Below are 25259 nucleotides of genomic sequence, written 5' to 3'. Positions count from 1 at the left end.
CTCAGAGTCATGAGTTCAAGCCCGATGCTGGGTGTAGAGATTGCATAAATAAATAAAACTTTAAAAAATGGTTTTTTTTTAAGGTTTAAGAAAATGAATAGAAGCTCAGTGTCCTGTGGAGTAGTATCAGGTGGTCTAATAGATTTTACCTGCAGTCACAGCGCAGTGCAGGTGGGGAAAGAAGAAATACTTGACAAAAGAATGACCAAAGTGTTTTCATATTTGATAAAAACTAAAGCTCTTTATTGTATCTTCTGTTCTTTGCATCTAAGAGCTATATACTGTCATTGGGATATTTAAAAATACTCATTCATATCATTTCCTGTTAGCTTTATTCTCACAAAACTCTATTTGAGAAAGGCTACTTGAGATCAACCACTAAAAGAACTTTACATACAACGAATGAGCCAGTAGTGAAGATAAAATGGAATACTTGAAAGTGATCAATCTTGGAGACAGTAAAAGAAGAACAAGTAAAGTCAGATGAGAAAAATGGAAAACACAAATCAAGATGGTAAATTTAAACCTAACCATGTTGGTAATTATATTTCATGTAAATTTTTCCATACAGTGTAATTAAGAAGCAGAGACTGTCAGAGTGCTTAAAAAAGTAAGCCTCATTTATATGCTATTTATAAGAGACACACTTTAACACCCAGGGGTGCCTGGGTGGCTCAGTCTGTTAAGCATCTGATTCTCGATCTGGCTCGGGTCACGATCTCACAGTTTGTAGGTTCGAGCCCCGTGTCCGGCTCCACGCTCACAATGCAGAGCCTGCTTGGGATTCTCTTTCTGCCTTTCACACTCCAGCCCGTGCTCGCTCTTGCTCTCACTCTCTCTGAAAGTAAATAAATAAACTTAAAAAAACACGCACACACTTTAAAGATACAGATAGGTTAAAACGAAAAGGATGGAAGAAGATAAGCCGTGCTAACGGTATGAGCTTAACATCCCATAAAACTAGGCTTCAGGACCAGGAATCTTAACCAGTCATGGAGAGACATTTCATCGTCATGCAAGAGTGAATTCAACAAGATGTAAAAATCCCGAACCTGCAAGCGAGTATAATAACACAACTTCAAAACACACAAGGCAAAATTTCTTAGAACTAAAAGGAAAAATAAAGAAATCCGCTATTTTTGCTGTAGATTACATAGTTGATGGAGCAAATGGAAAGAAAGTTAGTGGGGATATAGAAGACTTGAACTTCACTATGAAGTAAGTTGACCTAATGGATCTTTTCAGAGAACTCTACCCAACAATAGAATTCACATTCTTTTGAAGCTGTACATGGAGTATTCATCAAAATAGAAATATGGGAGGGGGGCCTGGGTGACTCAGTTGGTTAAGTGTCAGACTCTTTGATTTTAGCTCAGGTCATGATCTCACGGTTTGTGAGTTTGAACCCCGTGTCGAGCTCTGTTCTGTCAGCATAGAGCTCACTTAGGATTCTTTCTCTGTCCCTCCCCTGCTCGTGCTCTTTTTCTCTCTCAAAATAAATAAACATTTAAAAAACCCAGAAATCCCTAAAATTCTAAAAAAAAAAAAATTAGAAATATGGGAGTTAAATACATAAACTAAATCTCAATAAATGTTAATTTAAATTTGAAAGATTGAAATAATACATACTGTATTCTCTTACCCCAACAGAATTGAATTAAAAATCAGTAACTGAAAACTATATGGAAGTTTCCAAATACTTGGAAATAAAAGAATATACTTCAAAGTACACCTGACAGTCAGTGAAGAAATCACAAGAGAAATAGGAGATATTTTGAACTTAGTGAAAATGAAAAAACATTAAATTTTATGTGAGAAAGTAATGCTTAAAGAGAAATTACAGCTTTAAAAGCTTACATTAGAAAAAAAGAAAGATCTAGGACCAGTGAACTAAACCTCTATTTTCAATAGCAGGGAATTAGTTTGCTAACTAACATGAATATGAAAACAAAGAGCAGGGAATTAATTAGTGAAAAAGGACTATGCGCAAACAATACAGAAAACTCAATAAAACCAGGGGCAAAAAGGGAAAAAAAAATGTTTAACAATGCTAGCTAACCTGATAATTAAGAAACAAACAAAAAAAGGAAGACCTAAATTATCAATATTCTGATTAGAGGATAGGCCATCACTACAAATCCTATAGCTATTAGAGGATAATAAAAATATCATGCATGACGTTATGCCAAGAAATTCACCAACTGGAAAGACCTATGAGAACCCAAAACTGATACTAGAAGAAATAGAAAATCTGAATACTTCTGTATTTTTTTTAAGAGGGTGAATTTGTGATTAAATGCTTTTCTTAAACCAAACGGTGGGCCCAGATGGCTTCACTGATGGCATCTATCAACCTTTTAAGGAAGAAACACTAGCAATCTTACCTGAGTCCGTTCAGAAAACACAAGAGGGGAGAATAGGTCTGGACTTATTTTATGAGGTCCTCATTACTTTCTTGCCAAATCAGAGAAAGGTGGCTAAAAGGAAAGAAATCTACAGACTAGTATCCCCCGTGAAGACAGATGTTATGATTCCTAACAATTTCAGCACATCAGACCCAGTAATCTGTAAACAGGTAAGTTGGGTATGGGAGGTACACCCTCACAGGAGCCCCTGACGGATGTGCATTCAGGAACATTACTGTGAGCGCTGGAAGGAGGGGCTGCGGGAGGGAGCTTCTGCTTCTCGGCATCGGGAGCCTGCGGCTGTATTTCTCCTTGTGTCTTTTGCTTTCTTGTGTTTGAAATGCCAGCGGGCTGGGGCTAGAGGCGGGGGAGTGGGGGGTCATGACTGACTCGGGCATCACTGATGTCACGCTACATGGTAGGAGCTTGAAGACCTCCGTCTGGCCGTGCTCCTGCCACTTGTTTGTTGCATGCACCCTCGCTCTATCACTTACCCACCCCGATTAAATTGTGTCAAAGCGTATTAAGTGCCAGGGGCTGTTCTGGGCACCACAGATCCAGTCCTCAGTCAGTCAAAAATCAATAAACCTCTATAGCAAATAAAAAGAAATTTAAAGAAAGATAATACATCACAACTAAGTAGGATTTATCTCGTTTGTGAATCCGTATAATTAATCATATAAACAATAAAAATTTGTATGATCGTCTCCGTATTTGCAGGTATGCAGCATCTGACAGAGTTCAACATTGATTCGTGATTTTTAAAAAGCTCTTAGTTAAATTTGGTAAGTAGGGTACTTCCTCAATCTGATCAGATGCCTTTATAAAACACTGATAGCTAATCCAGTCAGTGATGAAAAGCTAAACCCTTTCCCACTAATAATGGAGACAAGGCAAGAATGTCCACTCTGATCACTGAGACTCAACACTGCATGGTAGGCTCTAGCCAGTGCCGTGAGGCAAGAAGAAATAAAAGACATGCAGATTGGAAAGAAGGATTCAAATCCTGCATTCACAGGTGTCACGATCATGTTCAGAGAAGATCTTAACCAAAAACCGTTAGGACTAGTAAGTGAACCCGGCAGCGTCTCTGACTACAAGGTCAGACGTAAAAATGGGTTGTACTTCTGTACACACTAGCGATGCACGATTGCAAAATGAAATTTTATAAGTTACTCTTTTGTACAATAGCATGAAAATATGACATGTTTAGGAATAAATGTAACAAGATGTGTGTGAAACCTGTGCACCGAAAACCATCAAACATGGCAGAGAGAAGTGAAAGATGATCAAAATAAACGGAGAGATGGCACTTGCTCATATGTCAGAAGGTGAAATAATTATAAAATTGTCAGTTCTCCTCAAATTGATCGATAGGGTCAGTGCAACTTTAGCCTTTTTTGTGTGAAGTGGCCAAGTGATTCCGAAATGTCTACGGAGATTCAAAGAACAAAGTTGGCTGAATTACAAGGCCTGATCTCAAGACTTAGCATAAAGGTAAAGAAAACAAGTCATCATGACTCTGGTGTGGGAACGGACCGCGGGAAGAGACTCAGGCATGTGGGGTCAGGGAGCAGAAGTCGCAAGGGGCCGGCAAAGGAAGTCCCACTTCTCTCCTTGCAAGAAGTGTCAGAGTTTCACAGTAATCTGGGTCATAGTTGTATTAGCAAATGTTAATTTAGGGTGAGTTATATGAAGTGTTATTTTATGCCACTAAATAAAACATAAGCTTAATTGGCGCAATCTGGGTAGATGTGTATTTGTTTTACAGTTTAGCCCCACTCACTGATTTTAATAGACTAGCCGAAAGCAATTTCAGATACTTCTGTATATTACAGAGAGATCGATTTCTGTTGTTTCTAAAATGAGAGAAACTGCAGCTAGATGTTTTTATGACATGATTTAAATTTAATTGTATTTAATTCCTATAAATAGAGGATAACATGCCAGAAGTTAGACCTTGTTCTTTATCTGTGTTTAAAATAGAGGAACATAATTTATAGCGCCTTGCTTCATGAGCGTTTAGCTTGTTTTTGAAAATTAAAATAAGACTTCTAAGTTAATTCTCATTATACGTACGACTTTAAATAATAAAGGCCATTTATAAACGATTTCTGTGTACCAAGTTAGCAATTGAGTTTAAAATGAAATGCACAGTTTTATGATTCTGTGACGTCGTAAGGGGATATTATAAATAGCTTTTATGTAAAACTATGCATATGCATGTATAGGCTCATTTAATTATTAAAAATCACTTGTCAGGACAGTCATGGAAGTGTCCTCTGTGACAGTTTTTCTCAGATCTATTTCAGACTTCTGCATGTGTTACTATATTTATCTTTATCTAATCAGCCTTGCTCCGAGGTTTGGTTATTTTATTACAAGCAGCTGTGCAAAGCTTTTTCTTTAAAAACGACATTCTTTTGTGGTGTTGCCATCACTCACATATTACACATTTGGGCAGCAAATTAAAAGCGAGTAAACTGTAGCACTAGATAAAATATATGATGTCACTGTATTTCAAGATACCTTCATGGAAAAACTGCTCTTTTGAGACCATTTAAAACGGAAATATTAAAATTTTTTCAACCATAACCAAAGATATAATCAGCAATGTGGATTATCATTCGTAGGTTTTTGAATATGAAACTTGTTATTCTGAGTTTAGCTGGGACTATATTTAGTATCCTAAGGGTCGATAGCATGCCAACATTTTTAATTAGTTTGCTCTAACGCTAAGAGATGTATACATACTGGTGTGTACATTTAGTGAGTTTGTATTACTGTCAGAAGGCTACCCTTCCAAACCCGTGACCCAAATGGGAACTTAGGGAATATGTAAACTCTTTCACAAGCCTAAACCTAGGACTCACTGCCACTTTCCTGCGACACTTTGGAATATTTTCAGTTCCAGGATATAAACTGATTCAGTTGACCTTTGAGTTTATTCTGTACGCGAGGTCCTGCGATGGGCATTATCTCATTGCCTTGTATTTCTCCATTAAGCCAAAAGAGGTAGATTCGTCCCATGTCACGGTTGTGGAAACTGAGTCTTTGAACCTTCTCCAGGGTCCCCATAGCTATTTCAGGTATTCGATCCCGCTGATGGATTGATGGCCCCACTCTACTAGTCAGGATTGTTGTTGGTTGAGAGAAGTGTTCTGGTGGCAGGAAGATACTCTTCACTTGTAAACGTGCTGCATGACAGCACTTACGTGGTTGCTAATATAGGTAGTTGTTTCCTTTTTCTATTAACTGAGGAGATGCTTGGACACGTGGCTTAGATTAACCGTCTCTCGTTTAGAATTCATTTTTGTTTCCTCTACTACTCTGTTAATCCAGACTTCATTCCCTGCGCCCTGAGCACATCTGGCGTCTTGTAACTGGGCTCTGGGATTCTGTCCTCTCCGTGGTGCATTTATGTCCCTATGGTGATTGCCGAGTTAATTTACTCCAGAACCTTCAGCAGCTGACCTCACCAAAGAAAGCATCACCTCGCCCTGGCATCGAAGACTGGAGCTTTCTTCCCAGCGTTGCCCTTTGGGCCCCGGTGCCCACGCACCCCCGCCGCCCCCGCCAGCCTCTGGAGACCCTCCCTGTTGTCGTGGGGCTGCGGGCCGAGCCGCACAGGTCTGCTGCCTTCAGTCCCCACCGCACCCCTCCTCTGCGAAGGCTCGCCTGGGTCCCGGCATGCCACTTGGTGACAGCACTTAGAATACCTTGCCGTTGTAGCCCCAAGTCACAAAGTCGAGGAAGTTAAGGTGAGCAGAGTAAGTCTGTGCACACCATCCAGAAGTGACCTTCTTAACACTCTGGCAGATTTTCTTCCGTCTGGTCTCCGCAGTCGTGTGTTCAGGACAACCCACGCTTATTTGTTATATTCTTGCCGCTCTTGTGTTTGGATACGGATCTTTAAGTGTGCCAAAATGGACGTTGGTTTTCTTTCCATTTTAATTACTTTGAAATGTAGTTCTGTTCACTCCTTGCTGATTTTTTACATAATTACAGTTTCTTGGGATCATGTTCTATTTAGTACCATGAAAATACGGTTTATATGCAGGAGAATTACTTGTTGTAACGCTTTGAGGAACACAGAGATGATCTGCTGCAAAGAGACCTGTTTAGCTTACCTTGAGGGACTAGTTTCGGAGAAGGTTCTGGAGTGTCCCTTTGCAAGGCGCCCTAGGGGGGTGAGGAAACGGCTTCAGGGAGCCACCCGCAGCCCTCGAGTTTGGGGATCACAGAAGAGCCATGAGACCACGAGAGCCAGCGTCTTGCCACACTTGATGAGAATCGCAGTCCGTGGACACAGAGCGATGCCTGTTGCGGGTGAGGGGGCCGCACGGCCCCCTCCGTCCCGTTAGGAAGCCCGCATGTGTCTCTGGAGTCTTCTATCCCAGGCCGTAATTTAGTTTCTGCTTGCACAGAGGGTCTGTGGGCCATGCTTGTGAACTCAGCACCATACAGAGGAGCATACTGTGGACAGGTTTAGTTTTGAGCGTATGTCATGACTTCCTGACAGGTATGGAGTCTGAGCGTCTGCTAAACCCAGAGAGTCGCAGTCGTCCGCTTCACTTCTCACTGTTCTGTGTAGAGAACCCCTGAGTGCGCATTTTAGTAAGTGTGAACATGGCTACCGGACTGCGCTCTCCGGAGTTCTCCTGGATAGGAAACAAGTCGTTTGCATATCATCTGAGGTTGGAATGTATATTCGATACTGGCTTGCTTTAAACTTCCTTCAAGCAACGAGAGGATCTTGTTGAAGAAACTGTATGAGGAGTCGTTTTCCAGAGGGTAATAGACCTTAGTGTACTTCTAAATATTCTAACTCCTAAATTGGATTTAAAGGAAAAGGGAAATAAAAACAACACTAGTAACAACTGGTATAGGAGCAAGAAGTTTTCTCATTAAATGTTCATCCATTCTCTCTGTGATTTTGGTCCAGTAGTAAGAATATGAACGTTAACGGATTGTTCTGGCACCTCCATTTTAAAGGCCAACTTTAATGGCTTTGTTTCTTTGCCTTTAGGGTTTCATGATAACTTTGTTCCAGTTTAGTCCAGACATGTATTCTATCGATGTCGAGAGGTATCTCACTGCTTTTTGTTTCCAGTATGTGACGTCCTTGGTAACCCAGGTGTCCCCTACCCTTCGTGCTCCCACAGCCCATGGGGTTGGGTTTCCGTGAGGTCGGCAGTCTTGCAAAGTAGTGATGCCCGTGTATGAACACGTAGCCGCACTCACGATCGCCTCTGGGGCCCGAAGTGGGGGTTCTGGCACCACCCCACAGACTCGGTGTGAGAATTAAGTGAGCTTACAAAGCACCTAGAACAGGGCCAGGCACATCCGAAGCACTAGGTAAATGTCCCCTTGCTGTTTTATGAATGCTCTTTCACAAGGCACCGTTATTCTCATGTAACTCTCCCTTGATCACATGGTACAGTTTTCAAAAATGACTTCTGCTTCTCTCCCCCTACCTGTCACCACCCCTCAAAAAAAAAAAAAGGGAAGAAAGGAAAGATTGGTAGATGGGTAGTTTTCCTCAACAGCTTTTGTGGCTCAGCTAGACACAGAAAATCATCGAAAGGCAGAGAGGATTCAAATCCTCCCTTCAGAGGAGAGGGACGGTGAAAATAGTTACGTAAGCTGCCCCACAGTGCAGTCAGACCACCCCCGTGCCGAGGGCCCTGTGCAGTATCCCGAACTGTGTGCTGAACTGAAGGACAGCTCGGGGCCGTGGGCTTTTCAGGGAAGGAAGGAGGTACGGAGGAGGCGCGGGGTGCAGGGCAGCCCCTCTGTCCTGGCCTGCGGCCACACTCGGCTCCCTTTTCCTCTTTCTTTTACAGGCTCATTGGGAGTTTATATCAGTGGAAACCACAGCTTCTGGCTTTGTAGTGAACACACGGTCAGTGACTGACTTGTGTTCTGCACCCTCCAATGACTCCTCTCAGAAACCCAGCCACTTTGTAAGTAGTACAGACCCAACAGGAGTAAGCGTACAGACACTCGCACCCCAGAAACCCCACCCCTGTGCCGCTGAAGGCCCTACGAGAGGAGAAAGCTCCCTACTGACACTGGAGCTAGCTACCAGAGCTCGCTGTCCAGTCCTGGCAGAGAGCCCAGCGCTCGGATGTGTGTTCGTGTACTCCCGGCTCCGGGAAGCCTGTGCGGCTGCTCCGGAGGGACTGGCTGGAGCCAACGGGCTCTATCTTGCAGAGGAGTCATGGCGCCAAGGTCATCCAGCCTCCTCCCCTGCAAGATGATGACACTGATTTACTACAGAGGCCAAGTGGCATCCCTGCGGGGACCTCAGCCCCGCCCCCAGACTCTGGGGCCGCATCCTTCCTCTTAGGCCACGGCAGGGATGTCGACGGGCTCATGGCCTTTCCATGCGCTGAGGGAAGTTTCCAGTTTGTTCACGAATAATTTCTCTTTATCAGGCCTTTCTGTGCCTTCGCAACTCCCGGAAGGGTGTGTTGGTGTGTAACCAGGAGTCCTCCCGGTGGGAAATGTGGACGGACCCCTGTCTGAGTCGGAGGACACAGAGCCCCTGGGTAGCTAGTCCCACATCCCAGCAGTGCACGGTCTGATAGGACGCCGGGCAGGGACGGGCTGCAAGAGTAGAGAGTCTGCGACTCGGGAGACCCCGGAGCCCTCAAGTTCTCTTCCTCTTAGTGAGATGAAAATTATGAGCGCTGTGTTCCAGAGAGAAGAAAACATAATGAATATGCCTTCAACATTTTGTTTTAAGGTTTTGAACCACCAGTTTAGAGTCAAATACTTGGAAAACACGGGACTGCAGCTAATAAGTCACGCATCCTGCAGCTCCCTGGGGGTACGGGGGACTCTGCTGTGTGCATGTGTGGAAACACCGAGGAGGAAGTTTCCTTGGTATTCCCGAGCCCTACGCCAGACCTGGCAGAGAGTGAGAACTCTGAAAACATCCTAAATGTTTGCCAAGTGATGCAGTGACCTTTATGACCCTGACAGGGCTGTGGTGATAAGACAGCTTCTCAAGGAGTGAGAGGAATGTGCTCACCAGGACAGGCTGTGGGGGGCCAGTGGGGTGGTGGGATTTCACAGGATGCCCCGGATCACCAGAGGGCGGGTGGCCACGCGCCGCCTGCTTTCTCTGGCGCACGCTGGTCCTTTTAAAGCTTCTCTGCCCTTCACTCTGGACCTGGAGACCGTTTATCTCCTCAGTTTTTTCTGTTTCCCAAAAGAAGGGGTTAGCACAGACTACAGTTTCCAAAGAGTCTCTGAATTTAAGAAATTTTTTAGTTTAAAATTATTTTTAATTTAAAACTAAGAAAAAGAGTGGTTGATAAGCATATTCTGAACGTACTCTTTAAGTCTACTTTTATCTGTCACATTCCTAGTTATGAGGAAAGGTACAAAATGTATTTGGTCACTAAGTATGTATTAGTGTATCTGTTTTATGGTTGATTTTACGTTACCGTACAAAAAACCTGAACAAACATTCTTTTGTGCAGTCAGCTAAAAGAACAGCTGCAGGGGTGAGGTAGCAGGAAAAGGAGGCTGACACGATGGTTTGTGAGACACTGTTTCCTCAGTGAGTCCCGGGGCCACGTGGCCTTCCTATTCCCGCAGCCACCAGAGCTGTCAGAGAGCTCCGGGCCAGCGTTCAGGAGTCTCGCTTTCTCGACCTGTTTCTTCTAGTGTTCTCTCTTTCGGCATTTACGTGAGCTCTCTCCTGCAGACATAGATGCTTTGTTATACTGTTGACCGTGAACAGAGAAATGCCATTAGGCTAGCGTACGAATTATAGCAGTGCTCTGGTGTGTGTGCGCGTGTGTGCGCGTGTGTGTAACTGCATCTTAGTGGGGATCAGTAAGCACGCATTAGTGTTCTGTACGTGAGAGGTGGCCAGAGTGTAAGGCTTGCCTGCCAACGCTTGAAATTTCCGTGTCCCAACCCGTAGCCCCGACCGTGTCCTAGGCCATATGTCCAATGCCTCTGGAGCCACTCGCCCGCCCTTGGGCTTTCTTTGTATTCCAGCTTTTAGGCTAGGGCGTCCCTTGTCAAAAATCCAATGCTGTTAAGAATCTGTGCCTTTAGTTTTTCTTTGTTATAGAACTAATACTTTTAGACATTTTGAGGAAGAAGGAATGTATTTTGGGACATGCTCAGCAGGCCCCTGAAAGACAAAAAGAATGAATAATACAAATGTAACACTTATTGTTTTAATTTATTAAAAAAAAATTTTTAATGTTTATTTTTAGTGGAAGAGAGAAACACAGCATAAGTGGAGGAGGGGGCAGAGAGAGAAGAGGGGAGACACAGAATCCAAAGCAGGCTCCAGGCTCTGAGCTGTCAGCACAGAGCCCGACACGGGGCTCGAACCCATGAATCCCGAGATCATGACCTGAGCTGAAGTCAAGCACTTAACCAATGGAGCCACCCAGGCACCCCCAAATGTAAACATTTAAAAATAAAGCTTGGCATAAAGTCTAAAAATTAGGGGAAAGAATAATCTTTTCAACAATTGGTCGAACATATGCAAAAAAATTAACTTTGATCTGTATCTCTCACTGTATATAAAAATGAGCTCAAAATGGATCATAGACATAAATGTGACACCTGAAACTATGAGACTTCCGCACAAAATTTAGGAAGAAAATCTTTGTGCTCTTGGGTTAGAAAGTTAAGATTTCTTAGAAAAGAGACCAAAAGCACAATCTATATAAGGAAAAAATGAAAATATTGGGCTTGATCAATCTCTTGTCAAAAGACACTGTTAATAGAATACAAAGACAAGTCCCAGACTGGGAAAAAATAGGGGCAAATCACATATCTGATAAAAGACTTGCAGCCTGTAAAATATGTAAAGAACTCTCAAAACTCAGTAATAAGAAAAAAATGAAATCTTGTCATTTGCAACAACATGAATGGAACTAGAGTGTGTTACGCTGAGTGAAGTAAGTCAGTCAGAGAACGACAGATATCATATGATTTCACTCATCTGTGGCATTTGAGAAACACAGCAGATGAACATAAGGGAAGGGAGGAAAAGTAAGATAAAAACAGAGAGGGAGGCACACCATAGGAGACTCTTCAATAGAACAAACAGGATTGCTGGGGGGAAGGGGGGGCTAAATGGACGATGGGCATTACGGAGGGCACTTGTTGGGATGAGCACTGGGTATTATATGTAAGAGATGAGTCATTTGGGTTCTACTCCTGAAGCCAAGACTACACTGTATGTTCACTAACTTGAATTTAAATAAAAAAAAAAAAAAAACGAATTAAAAAATAGTCAAGAGATTGGAGAAGACATTTCACCAAAGAGGACCTATGAACGGAAAATAAGTACATGACAAAATGTCCATCATGAGGGAAATGCATACTAAAACCACGATGGCACACCACTGAATACCAAGCTGAGTGGCTCAAATTAAGAACGTTGACTGTACCAAATGGTGACAGGGATGTGGCTTCTGGAACTCTCCTATACCACACACAGGATTGTAAAATGGTACAGCCAGTTTTAGGGAGCATGTTGGCATTTTTAAAGAAGTTGTGCGTACACCTGCCATGTGACCCATATGACCCAGGCATCATCTACGCAGGATAGCAGTGTGTAGACAGCAAAAACCCTTACTTCTATGCTCGCAAAGATGTCTTCCTCATTCCTTTTTTTTCTGTCGTGTAGATGTGCTGTAATCCACTCAGCCTGCCCCTACTGATAGGCACTTGCCTTGTTTTTGGTCTTTTGTAATTATGCAGTCACTAGGAAAAACTTGTCTGTGTGTCACAGCATCTCATGTCATTACTGGTCTGTCGTTGAGTAGCGTCCGAGAAGTGAGAAGGCTGAGGGTGCTGTTCCCAGGTCCTGCTGACCTTCCTGCACAGGGGTCAGCACCCCTGGCACCTCGCTAACACAGTTGCTGGTCTTGGGATGTCTGCGGTGTCACAAGTCAGGAAGGACATTCCATGGTTATGTAACTTTCATTTCTCTTTATAAGGGCCTTTAGAGGAGGGCGAACACTCCTCTGCCCTCTGATGTTCTCTGCCTGGGGTCTTGGAAGTTATGCTGACAGAAGACAGACTAACAGGGAAACTGTGTTACCGTGTGCCTTTACGTGGGAGAAAACTCAGTGATTAGTAACTCCAGGAGGTGGCTAGAACTCAGGGGCTCAGATGCCATCTTAGGCGAAACGAAAGGAAAAGGGTTTGGGTTTCTGTGAGAGGTAGGTTATGGAAATGTATGGGGAAAGCCTTGTCTAGGGAGGCTCACAATGCAGATTTGTGTTGCTGCCTTCTCCGCTGAAGAGGAGTGTTGAGTTGTGCTCCTCCTCCCAGTGCTGGAGAGGGAGACGCCGTTACAAATGGAAATTTCCTGTACAAATGTACCTTGCTTTTACAAAAGGAAAACTTAATGCTGTTTTAGAGCTTTTCCTGTGTCTGCTGTTTCTCAGTTGCTTTCAGCTCAAAATAATCCTTATGCCAAAGTGGCAGTTTTCAAAGTAGCATATTCTGGTCCCCTGTGGACTATTTGAATTTTCCATTGTCTGCTCACAGCTTTTGCTTTTTTCCTTTACTATTAAATTGTACTGAAACTTGAGTTTCAGTAGTTTGTTGTGTATTAAGAATTAGTTCTTTGTGCCTTTTTTTTTTCCCAATTGCCCATTTACCCCCACTTTACCAGTTTCCCTCTTTACTAATTTGTCTTCAAACTTTGCTTAGTGAATGTGCCCCCCGCCCTGTGAGCTTTTTAAAAATGCATTAATCCTTTTTACTACCTATAAGTTTGGGGCTATAGATCCACATTATTAAGGATTTTTCTCATTTTTGTATGTTTGTTTTTGAATGGCTTTGTTTCAGTCTGATATTGCTATGAGAAATGGACAGAGTTTTATCTTCATGTTTTTGCCTTCATTCTTGAAGAATATGTTCATTGGGTGTAGACTCTGTTAAAGAAGAAATTCAACTGAGTAAATTCGAACATTAATTGGCTTTATTTAGTGATTCGTGAATTGGACAGCATTCCATTTTATCAAACAGAACAGAGCTCCAAGGAGCTGTATAAAATGGAAGGCTTTACAGGCAGAAGGGGCAGAAAATGGAAATTTCTGGCAAAGAGTGGGTTGTTTTAGGCAAGGTCACCTTCCTTTGAAGGAAGAAGTGGTCTGTCAGGCAGGTGGCCTCACTAGTGCTGACCAGGCAATCCCAAATTGATTGGTTAGGGGTGACGTGTTTGGGAGAGGCCGAGGCTACGGTTAGGTTAGGTATTAAGTCTTGGTTGGTTGATGTGGGCTTGGCACAAGTGACTCCCATTTTGGGCCCATTGTTGCATTTTTTAAACAGTTCCTCACTTTTGATTAGACTCTGAGCTTAACTGAGAGAGATGGGATCAAAATTTAAGGCATTAACTAATTAATAGCTTGGAAGGCACTTTTGCCATAAAACATTAAAAAAAAACCCAACTGGTTGACAGTTTCACTTTTCTGTCAACTTGGTGCTCCCATGTTTAATTTCATATAAACCTTAGATCTCGTAGCGGTCTATACGGTGATGAGTCGATGTGGCGGTCCCCAGATGGTGGGTGACGCCGTAGCGTGGGGTGGGAGCGTACAGCCAGACTGCGCACTGCGCCAGAGTGATAGCCTGTCGTCTGCGGGTCCTTGCCCAGCGCTCCTCCCCTCCCACTCGTCCAAACCAAAAGCTTACTGAGCTATGGCCAATATAAAGGATGCAGCTGATTTTTGAGAGCATTAATTACTGCCTCTTTGCCTCATTGAGACACAATCGCTTGTTCTCCAGTGCTGTCTTTACCAATTCACTCAGCAGTATCTGTAGTTGCAGCAAAAGAAGAGTCAAGTTCCACTTAGCTCCTAAAAAGAAATGGTTGTGTCATTCCTGAGGAGTATGTTTCTGGAAAATGCTGAAAACTTTTTGCTGTTTGGTAGCGGAGAACGTGGTATAGGCAGAATTCCGGTATTTACACAGAATCTGCCTTTGATGATTAGGTGAACTCTAAGGGACGGGTCACGTGGTGGAACGTTGAAGCGTATGTCGCACGTAGCGATCAGTAACAGTAGTGGCTCTTGTCTGTTCGAATTACCTCCGGGAGCAGACTTTTTTTGTACACTAAAGCGCTCAATGTTCAAGAGTAGGCCCCGAGGCCCTAACGGTTGACTTTGAGGAAAAAGTATTGTCTCTTCCTTTAGAAGAATACCTGGATACCACTCTAACTGGCTGTTTGTTTCATGTGGCAAAAAACCCTGACCCCAAAACCACTGGTGTCAGATAGAAGTTGTGCTGGCAGACAGAGGCTGAATTTAACAGAAAATCAAATGCATCACAGCGTTAGCGTTCCTTCCAGTTGGCAACGTGACGCGTGGCTTCGTGGAGCCGACGTGTGACCCTGACCTGCCGGACCTGCGGCAGGCGCTCGTTTCTTATTTTGAAACCCTGGATTGGAGGAGCAAGACTGAGGGACCGGAAGGCGCGGAGGTGAAGCCACATTTCCCACAGAACTTTGGAACGTCTGTACACGGACACGTGGGCAGTACGCCAGGAACACGCGACGGCACGGAAAGCTTTGGCAAGACAACACAAAGCTCAGCGACAGATACGCCTCCTCGCGTTTGGAAACGGATATTCTCTTAATGAAGGGAGAAATTTCATCAAGAAGAGAAAACGTACAGCACAGAACGAGGTAACAAATCAACAAGCAAAGAATCTATATATATACTGCTCTGAACAAAGGACTTTAGAACCAAGTGCTTACGTACAGTCCACAAAATAGTATCACATGTTTGCACAGTATTGCCATGAATCCACACACATTTAAATGTAATGTTTTGTATGCGTGATAAAATCTCTTTACTTTCGTTACTTATTTTTCATGCTTCATTATGTCCTTTTTCACAAGTGTCCCTCTTTCACGTTACTTTATCTTTTATGGCAAATTGCTTTATGGGCAGTTAGTTACGTGGCAAAAATGTTGGTGGCACAGATGCTTGTGGCAAAGATACCAGACACGGGTTCTTATGACCCAAACCAGTCAGAACCGAATAAGCCATAGAAAGACCCCGTTGAAGGAGTACTTTTCTTAAGCCAAATGGCTCTCTCAGTGATCCGATGTAGCTGAGTTTCAACTTCCCCAAGAGTGTTAATCCAGGTACAACAGGTGGTGGCTGCCACAGCCCAGCCAAAAGCAAGTCAAGGTCTGTCCTGTTTTCAAGAACAACTTTGGCCAGAGCGTCTCTGGGTTCTTGTTGGGCAGCTGTCTTAGCGGTGGATTCTGCAGTACTTTCACGAGTTCAGGAGAGGTTCCTGATGATAGCCTTGTTTACATTTACTCCCAACCAGGGAAGTTGGGGCCTGCCAGAGGATTATGAAAGGAGCTGGGAGGTTCCTTTTTAAACTCGATGATGTAAATCCTGGACAGTTGACACGTGAGGTGTCTCCATTCATTTGTGGTCAGGTGCAGTTAGAATCCTAAGAGGCATTGCCCAGTTAAGCGCCAGCCTTCTAGGTATTCACAGGTCCGAGGAGAACGATAACTACCGCAGACAAAGAGAAATCATGTCGGTGCACAAACCCTGCCCGGTACCGTGGCACTGTTAATGGAGTGCAGCATCATGGAGAGATCAGTGTCTGATTACAAATCCAACAGTCCGAATGGTCATTTCATTCAGCAATGGCCTGGGGAATATGACTGATAGCATTATCTTTACAGGCCAGTGTCAGAGTAAAGGAAAGACAGAGAAGAAAAAAAGAGTTTCACGTTTAGTGAAATTACGATGTCTTGATCTGACGTCTTGGGAGGAAGCAGGCTACCTTGATGTCGGCTACTTCTCTTCCGAGTCAATTTTATTTGCAGGTCTCTAGCATCTACACAGGACCAGATGTCAGGTGGAGCTTTCTTCAGCTGTGAGATGTGTACCCAAGGTTCCAGTCGCTAAAGCTCGGCTGCCATCTGAGTAGTGAGGAGCTCCCGGTATTGCACCTTCCAAGGAGATCCAAGGGCAGTCTTTGTTCCTCGTCATTCCAAATTAGAAGGATGGGAGAACACTGGACATACTAGTTCAGAAAGTCATCCCCAGACATTTGAGGAAATCAGAAGAGTTCAGGATCCAGCCCAGTTTACAGGTATATAACAAAACCTGGGAGACAGTTGACAGGACCAGAATCTGATATTTACAAAGGTACAGACATAATTTTTCTTTCTCTGATCACCCCTACATTTTTACTAAAGATAATCACAGTGAAACTAATTTATTTGCATTCAACTTGGCCAGGTTATTTACGTAAGTAGAAGAATACAGATTGACCACATAGCTCTTTTTAAAGACTGCTTTGCTGAAAATTATTTATTTGTTTTGAGAGTGAGAGAGCGTGAGTGAGCAAGGGAAGGACAGAGAGAAAAGGGAGGGGCTGGGGAGAGAATCCTCAGTAGGCCTTGCACTGTTAGCCTGGAGCCTGATGTGGGGTTTGAACCCACGAACAGCGAGATCATGACCTGGGCCGACATCAAGTCGATGCTCTGAGCCACCCTGGCGCCCCTTTGCTGAAAACTTTGATAAGGAACCTTTCCCTGAGGCCAGGAAGCCATGCCAAGGACTCCCCATCAGATTTTTTTTTTTTTTAATTTTTTTTTTTTCAACGTTTTTAATTTATTTTTGGGACAGAGAGAGACAGAGCATGAACGGGGGAGGGGCAGAGAGAGAGGGAGACACAGAATTGGAAACAGGCTCCAGGCTCTGAGCCATCAGCCCAGAGCCTGACGCGGGGCTCGAACTCACGGACTGCGAGATCGTGACCTGGCTGAAGTCGGACGCTTAACCTACTGCGCCACCCAGGCGCCCCTCCCCATCAGATTTTACCTGCAAATACCATTTCAGTGAAAGCTTTGGTAATATAGCCAGTGTTTCCAATTGTGTCCTGTACGAGGAAAACAGATTACTGTTGAACTGGAGCAAATAACTAATTACGTTGCCATGAAAAGAATACTCAAGAGTTTCTAAAATCTGGATGGATCAGAGAGGGGGGGAAAAGGTAAATGTTTCATGTTTGTTTACAAAGGTACATGTTATTAAATTGTTAAAAAAAAGAATTCTCATCATCCTGCTAATAAGTTCAGTCCCATGTAATTAATCTTTTCTTGAATCTAGTTTTTCCATTAGTTTTGGAAATTCTTACCCAGTAGCTTTGTTATCTTAAAGTTTTCAGAATCCTGTTGTCCAGGTCCTTTCTGTGGATCTTTCTGAAGATGAAGCACGTTTGCAGGAACACTTTTGTGAGAGCATCTAAGTGCAAGTACTCTCTGTAAACGACAGAAACTTGCAATGCCCACTGTTAAAGGTCTGACCAGAGTTCATTTGATAAGGAAACGTAGTTATTTCTGTAATACAGTATTTTAAGATCATGTCTAGAGGCACCTGGGTGGCTCAGTTGGTTAAGCCTCCAATTTGAGCTCAGCTCATGTCATGATCTCATAGTTCATGAGTTCAAGCCCTGTGTTGGGCTCTGTGCTGACAGTGCGGAGCCTGCTTGGGATTCTCTTGCTCCCTGCCCCTCCCTGCTCACTTAGTCTCTCTAAACAAACAAACAAACAAACTTACAAAAAATAAGATCACGTCCAAAATATAGAATATTTTAAGATACATACAACAGAAAAAGGGCTCAGTATTCTTCTTGGAGGATGCGTCCCATGTAATTTAACATAAGCTTAATTAGATTAACATCTCCATTTTCATAAGGAGAGAGAGCAGATCTCTTGAGCTGTTTGGCCCTTTGGAGAATCCCAAAGCTAGTTCAAGGTCAAGAAGACTTGATTTAGAATCTGATTTATTTGTCAAAACTACCTAAAGGCTTTAAAATACTTGGTCAGATAGGATCGCAGGGGAAACAATACTTAGTCATGTATTTAACTGTAGTGACAGTTAAGGACTTTAGGGGCAAATCCAGGAAGTTAAGTCATTGTAAAAAATAAACCTTGGCTCTTTTAATTGAGAAGTCTCAGTAAGTCAAAGAGATGATGGTGACAACATGGAGTGTAGGAGATTATTTTGTTAAAACACAGACTCTGCTTTCTAGGAAGATCGCTTTAAAGAAAACCCTTCAGAGTCCCTAGTCAGGAGCAGACCAATAATCTAAGAAAACTTTGTCCTGTTGACAGAAGAAAGCCAAGTGTAATTTTGTGCCAGTGTAGTTTTGATAATAAAATTCATTTACTTTTTTGAATTTAATCATTAGGTCCATTTCAAACTTAGCCAGCTTGAGCTACAAATCTACCACTTTGTAATTTGTGTTCAGATTTGGGGTTTTTTCTCCCCCCCCCCCCCCCCATTCTGTAGTCTCCTCCCTTTAGGACAAAATGACTTTCTTGTCCCTCAATAAAAAATAGATCTCCGTTTCTCACACCTTCTCTTACCAGAAACCCACATCCTACTTTTCCTTCTGTGATGTTTCAATGTTAGCCAGCCCCTTCGTGTTTTCCAGGATCCCGTCTGCAGGCTGCAAGTGAGGTTTGAGGTGGAGAGGATAGCTCCGCAATCTACCCGAGTTTGGCCAGTTCTTTCATTCGTTTTAATATGTAGTTACCCCTTTGCTCTTTTAAGGGGATTACTGGTAGCAGTTCATCCGAGAGTCCTTTGGAGTCTGTCAACTGGAGAAGCGGCCCATATGGGGCTCTTCTTTAGGGGCACAGATGTTGAAACGTTTGCACAGGCCGGTTGAGGACAGTCTGTTTTCCCACGGCCCTGGTTGATTACAGTAGAGATGCTGGACCCCCTGGGCCAGTGTTTCCATGATGGACCCCACCGTAGGAGGGATGAGGCAGGACCCAGGTATCACTTAGGCCTCTGGCCTTGGAGCTGTAAAGTTAACAGTTTAGCGGACTTGTGTTCATGATCTCGCATTTTTAAATATTCATTAGCCTTTTGCAAAGAGATTTTTAATGAAGCTATTTGGGACTTTTGAAGGCTTTTTAACATTTCAGTATACCGGTAAAAAAATTAGGTGTCCCTTTCAGTTTGTCTAATCTGGGAACCCTTGCTCTCCAGGGCACTTCCGACGTGAGCGATCTCGTCTGATTAGAATGGTCCTCATGACGGCCGTGGTAATTCTGGGTTGTCGTTAGTGCTGGAAAGTGACCCGCTCAACTCTTTGGAACTTAAGGATTCCGTTCTTCTTCTTATTAATTAGTTCAGTTTCGTTATTTTTAGCTAAGCCAAACTAGTACCAAAAAGGGATGTACCGTGGGGAGGGAATGATGTGATGTTTTGCAGCTTACCTTGTTACTGTAGGTGATGAGAGGTTTTCACGAGGTGAACAGCTATTGTCAGTTGAACCTGTTCCACGTACAACTTACCCTGATTGAGTTTTAGGCTGGATGGGGAGTAACGTAACAGCATTTCAGTGTTGCACCCGTGTCTGCCGGCCCTTGTGGCTTTCTAGCCTCTGAGACTCGCCAGCGATAGCCTTTATGTACACGACGTAAGACACACGTGTGTCCCACAGTTACTCAGGATGTTACTGCGGCCCGGCCTAGGGGAGGCCCGGCGTGTACCTCCGATTCCTGTGGAGCCGTGGCCTGGGGGAGGGGCAGAACCAGAGACCCCAAAGTGGGGATTGCAGACGGATTCCCAACAAGTGGGGAGCGACAGCTGCCACTGGCTGTCCCCAGTATGGAATCCGGGGTGTTCTAGTCAGACGGTGAACTGTGGTCTGTATGAAGCACTGGTGGCTTCGGTTCCAGATGGAACTGCCTGGTGTCTCAAGCTGACCTGCCCGGACTAGAGAGCCGATCAGATCGAGAGCTTGATGCCAAGAGAGCAGACCCGGACCCTCAGGGAAGACAGGAATGGTAGAGAATTCGTGCCCAGGTGCCATACCTGAGCTTCTTGTTGTTCTCAAAGCTGACGGAAGTCTCCTTCGATCCCACCGCTGCCACTGAATCTGTTAAACGACATTGAACCCGGTTAGTTGGGAGACACAGTCGGCTTTGCCAAACAGCTCGTGACTCGGCAGCCTCACATCCTGGCTGACGGGAGCTCTGAGGTGCTGTGCAAAATGGAAGCCTTTTGTAGGCAGAAGGGGGCGGGAAGAGGATTGTTCCCGGCAAGGTCCCTGGCCTTCCTTCCCGGGAAGGTGGGGGTCTGCCAGGCAGTTAGTTAGCCCACTGGTGCCGGCCGGGTGATTCCCGTGGTCCGGTTCAACAAAGGTCACGTTGCTGGGAGCGGCCGAGAGTGCACGTGCGCTGGGGATTAAGTCTCGGTTTGCTCAAGCTGGGCTTAGCGCAACTAACTCCATTTGAGCCTGTCGTTTTTCCCTTTGTTAACAGCTCCTGGGGTGATGTTATGTCCTTTCAGCCCTGTGACAGTATCTCACTCTCTGCTGGCATCTGTTCTGCCTGAGAAGTTGGCTCTAGTGTCATTTTTGGCTCTTTGAAGAAATCTGTTAGGGTTTTTCTTTTCTTGTTTGTTTCTTTGGTTTTGTTTGCCTGCTTCCTTTACATTTTATTTTCTTCCTCTCTGGCTTCTTGGATTACCATTTTATTTATTAAGGTATAGATTTAATTTTATTTATCTCGCTAATTCACTGGTACTCTTAATAGGTGAATTGGTTCCCCTCAGTGTTTAGCAATATCCAGTGAGCACCTCTTCAAATGTTGTCTTTGTCTGTTCCTTCTTTCCTTTCATCTCAGAATCTGCTAAATTTATGCAAGACCGGATCGTTGTTTTTCCTCCTCTGTATGCTGGATTTGGGATAATTCTAATTTACTTATGCTGTGTTCAACCTGCTGCTGAGTATATCTCTGAAGTGTTTCATGTTAGTTACTGTGTTTTCCCTTTCTAGAAACTCTGTTTAGTTCATTTTAAAATCTCTAAATCACTTCTAGTTTTCTTTTTCCTGCAAATATATTTAAGTTTGTCATTCATTCACCTATGGTAGATGTATTTGTTCTAAAACCTGGACCTGATCATTTTGTTTTTGGTCTTTGTGAGTCTTTTTTACCCTCTTTATTGTTTCTATTGGTTCTCGCTCTTGTCTTTTTCTTTTTGTGTCTGAGTATCTTTGTGTGCCGGTCATTCCTGGGAAAATTTACTTGCAGGCGCTCTGACGAGGGTTGAATGTGCCCTGCCCCGGAGAGGTTTGTATCTGTTCTGCTCTTGGCCCAAGGGCAGGGCTAGTTGGATTTCTCATCAGTTCTTCAGGGTCCGTGGGTGCCCAGGTTCTGTGATGCTGGGAGGCAGAACTACACAGTTGCAGTTCTGTGGCTGTAACTCCCCAGTTTTCCTCTTTCTCTTTAGCCCTCCTCTGGCTCTGTTTAGCACGAGGACAGCCTTTTATGCAGTGCTTTGTGGTTGTGAGGTTGGAGATCTGGTTTACCTTCCTAGAAAGGAGCCTCTGTAGTCCTGCACGATGGGTGGGTCTCCTTTAGCCTCCCCACCTGGATCAGGCTCTAGCTCTTGACTCCTTGCCTCCAACCCTGTGGCCCTGGAACCTGGATCAAGAGCCAGGGTTCAGTACGTGTGACTTAGCCTGGGGCGTCCGTGACTGAGGGGCTCCTGTATTCTGCCCACTTAGGTGATTTCTGGTTTCATCCGTAAAATGGCCGTTCTTTCAGATCTCTAGTGCTTATTTTACATATATATGTATATAAATACACACACACACACACACACACACACACACGTATTTTTTTTCTTTAATCTTGAAACCCAGCATTCCTTTTGTTTGTTTTCAAAGGGAAAATTGTCTGATCCAAATATCTTATTTCAAAACTGTATTCAACTTATTAGACTTTTTTGCTTTTCATTAAACATAGAAATTTTAGGATTGAGATATTTACCATATTAGGTGCTTTGTTATAAGTCACTTGTTTAGAAATTGTATCTGTATTTTGACTGTTTTATTTAGTATACTTATTTGTCATTTAGCTTATTTGTAGATTTAAAAAAAAATTTTTTTTAATGTTTATTCATTTTTGAGAGAGAGACAGTGTGAGCGTGGGAGGGGCAGAGAGAGAGCGAGGCACAGAATCCAAAGCAGGCTCCAGGCTCTGAGCTGTTAGCACAGAGCCTGACGCCAGGCTCGAACCCATGAACTGTGAGATCATGACCTAAGCCAAAGTTGGATGCTCAACTGACTGAGCCACCCAGGTGCCTGTGTATGTTTTTAATATGGAAACGTAGCTTTAGAGACTATTTTTGTTTGATATCTGGTCTCCGTTACTTTGTGGACAGATTATCTAGTACAAGTTACTTTGTCATTGCGGAGGTTTTCTCTCTGACCGAGGGCACAGTTAGCATTCATGCATGTTGCCCAAATATTTGAAAGTAAGATGGGGTGCAGGGTTCTTTAGATCAAACTTGTTATTTGTATTTTTCCCATCGTCTGTATCAGGGTGGGGAAACTTTCTGTAAAGGACCGGTTGGTAAATTTGTCAGGCTGTGGGGGCCATTAGTAGTTGGGGGGCCAACTCCTCATCTCCGCGGCTGCTGCGTGGGGCTGCCGTAGACCACACACCAGGGTGGGTGTGGCTGCATCCCGCCACAACAGTGTTTGAAGCAGGCAGCAGACGGGCCTCATCTGTGTCCTTACAGCGTCTGTCTGTTTCATGTACTGGATTCTGATACGAAGGATCAAAACTTCCCTTGCTCGTTGTGGATTTACTGTCTGTGTTCTCAGGACACGTTGCAGAAGATACCAGTACAGTTGTGTCTTTCTGTTTCTAGTCATTGTTCCCTATGAGGCATTTTGTCAGTGCTCCAGCTATCTGTTGCCACCATATTACTGTTTAACAGTCCACTCCTAGAGTCAGTGGCTCTAAATCAACCACCATTTACTTCGATCTGGTGCATATGCAGGAGCGATTTAGGCTGGGCCCATCGAGCAGGTCTGGTCCTCCTGGGCGGCCCGCTCACCTATCTGGTGGCGGCCCATGTGGCTGGCCCAAGATGGACCCCCGGGATAACTACCATAACTCAGCCTTTCCCCCGCCCTTCCTCCTCCTGCAGGCTGGCTGGTTAGGGCCTGTTCTGAGTGTAGGTGGAGACCTGTAGGTGTTGGTGAAGCCCCTGCTGTTTGCACCACTGACTAATGCAGTTCACCTGACTGTCCTTGCCGGGGGCAGAGGTGGGAGCCCCAGTGCAGCCCTTGTACTCAGGGCCAGGGAGGATAGCAGCTGCAGTCTGGTCTTTTTCTTCTCAAAAAAAAAAAAAAAAAAAATACACACACACACACACACACACACACACACACACACACACACCATTCTCGGTTTTAATCCAAAATTGATGTGTTACTTTGTTTTGAGGGAAACTTTTCAGAATTACTTGAGAAATATAACTTAAAATGTTAAAAATGAAAAATCGCCATCTATTCTATAGCACATTTTTTCCTTTCCCTAAAATGAAGGCTTTTTCGACCAGAAGTATCTCATGTGTCTTGTTACAATGACAAATCATTTACTACAACGAAAATAATAAAATGGGTAAAGTTAGTTTTTCTCAAATCAGCTTACTTAAATGAGAACGTGTGAGATTCCCAGTCGATGGCACAGTAGGATCCTGAGTTCACTTGCTCTCACAGACACAGCGAGGCTGCAGACAACATATAGAGCATCTCTCCTTGAGAAGGACCTGAACAGCTCTTCCAGGGACTGACATACAAAGAGAAGGCCACATCAAGGAGGGCAGGAGAGGCAGAGTTGAGGTCTGATTGGGACCCACGTCCAGCCCACAAGAAGGAAGGATACCACAGACCTGGAGAAAATACGTAGTGCATTTAGAATGTGTTTGAACCGAAGCCACATCAACTTAAAATAGACTGCTGTATACATAGGGTGTTACATGAATCTCACGTAACCAGAAACCAGAAACCTATGATAGCTACACAAAGAGAGAACAATCTAAACATAACAATAAAGAATGTCATCAAATCAGAAGAGAGCAAGAGAAGAAGAAAGGAACAGCGAATTATAAAAAACCAGAAGGCAGTGAACAAAATGGTCATAAGTATACCTAATCAATAATTATTTTAAATGTAAAGAGAATAAATAATACACAAGGCAGAGGGCGATTGAATGGATAAAAAAGTAAGACCCATCATATGTTTCCTACCATACTCCCTTCAGACCCAAAGACAGACTGAAAGTGAGGGGTTGTAAAAAGATACTCCATGCAAATGGAAATGAAAAGAAAAGCTGGGGTAGTAATACCTATATCAGACAAAACATACTTTAAGACAAAAACTAACAAGAGACAGCATTACATAAAGATAAAGGAGTCAATCTAACAAAGTGGATATAACAATTGTAAATATCTCTATATCCAACATAGGACCACCTAAACACACAAAGCAAATGTTGTAGACATAAAGGGAGAAAATGACAGCAGTACAATAATAGTAAGAGTCTTTCATAGCCCACTTACATCAGTGGATCAGATTATCTAGACAGAAAATCTAGACAGAAAATAAGGGAGGAATGGCTTGGAATAACACATTTTACCAGATGGATTTAATAGATATATACAGAATATCCTATCCAGAAGCAACAGAATATATAGTATTTTAGTGCACATGGAACATTCTGTAGGATAGATCACGTTAGGCCACAAAGCAAGTCTCGATAAATTAAAGACTGAAATCCTATCCAGCATCTTTTCAGGACACAGCAGTGTGAAACTAGAAATCAGTAACAGGGAAAGCGTGGAAAGAACACAAACACATAGAGGCTGAACAAACACATAGAAACTGAGTAACCAGTTGCTCAATGAGGAAATCAATGACATAAAAAAGGCCTTGATGAATGAACATGAAAACACGATGTTCCAAAATAGCAAGATGCAGTAAAAGCAGTTCTACGAGGGAAGT

General features: G+C 43.6%; 1 protein-coding gene and 1 long non-coding RNA gene across 10 annotated transcripts in view; both read left to right on the top strand.

The window, feature by feature from the left end:
* The window catches only part of AUH (AU RNA binding methylglutaconyl-CoA hydratase), a 208369-nt gene that overhangs the window by 105474 nt on the left and 77636 nt on the right, over window positions 1–25259 (top strand). The window lies entirely within an intron of this gene.
* On the top strand, window positions 1549–8276 carry LOC122205229. The gene is made up of 3 exons (XR_006195977.1): window positions 1549–3190; window positions 7435–7493; window positions 8252–8276. It is a non-coding gene; the product is annotated as an uncharacterized LOC122205229 (long non-coding RNA).

This window comes from Panthera leo, chromosome D4 (genome assembly GCF_018350215.1).
Source record: "Panthera leo isolate Ple1 chromosome D4, P.leo_Ple1_pat1.1, whole genome shotgun sequence".
Taxonomy (NCBI): Eukaryota; Metazoa; Chordata; class Mammalia; order Carnivora; family Felidae; genus Panthera; species Panthera leo.
The sequence above is the reverse complement of the archived record's forward strand: the minus strand, read 5'-3'. Positions and strand labels throughout refer to the sequence as shown.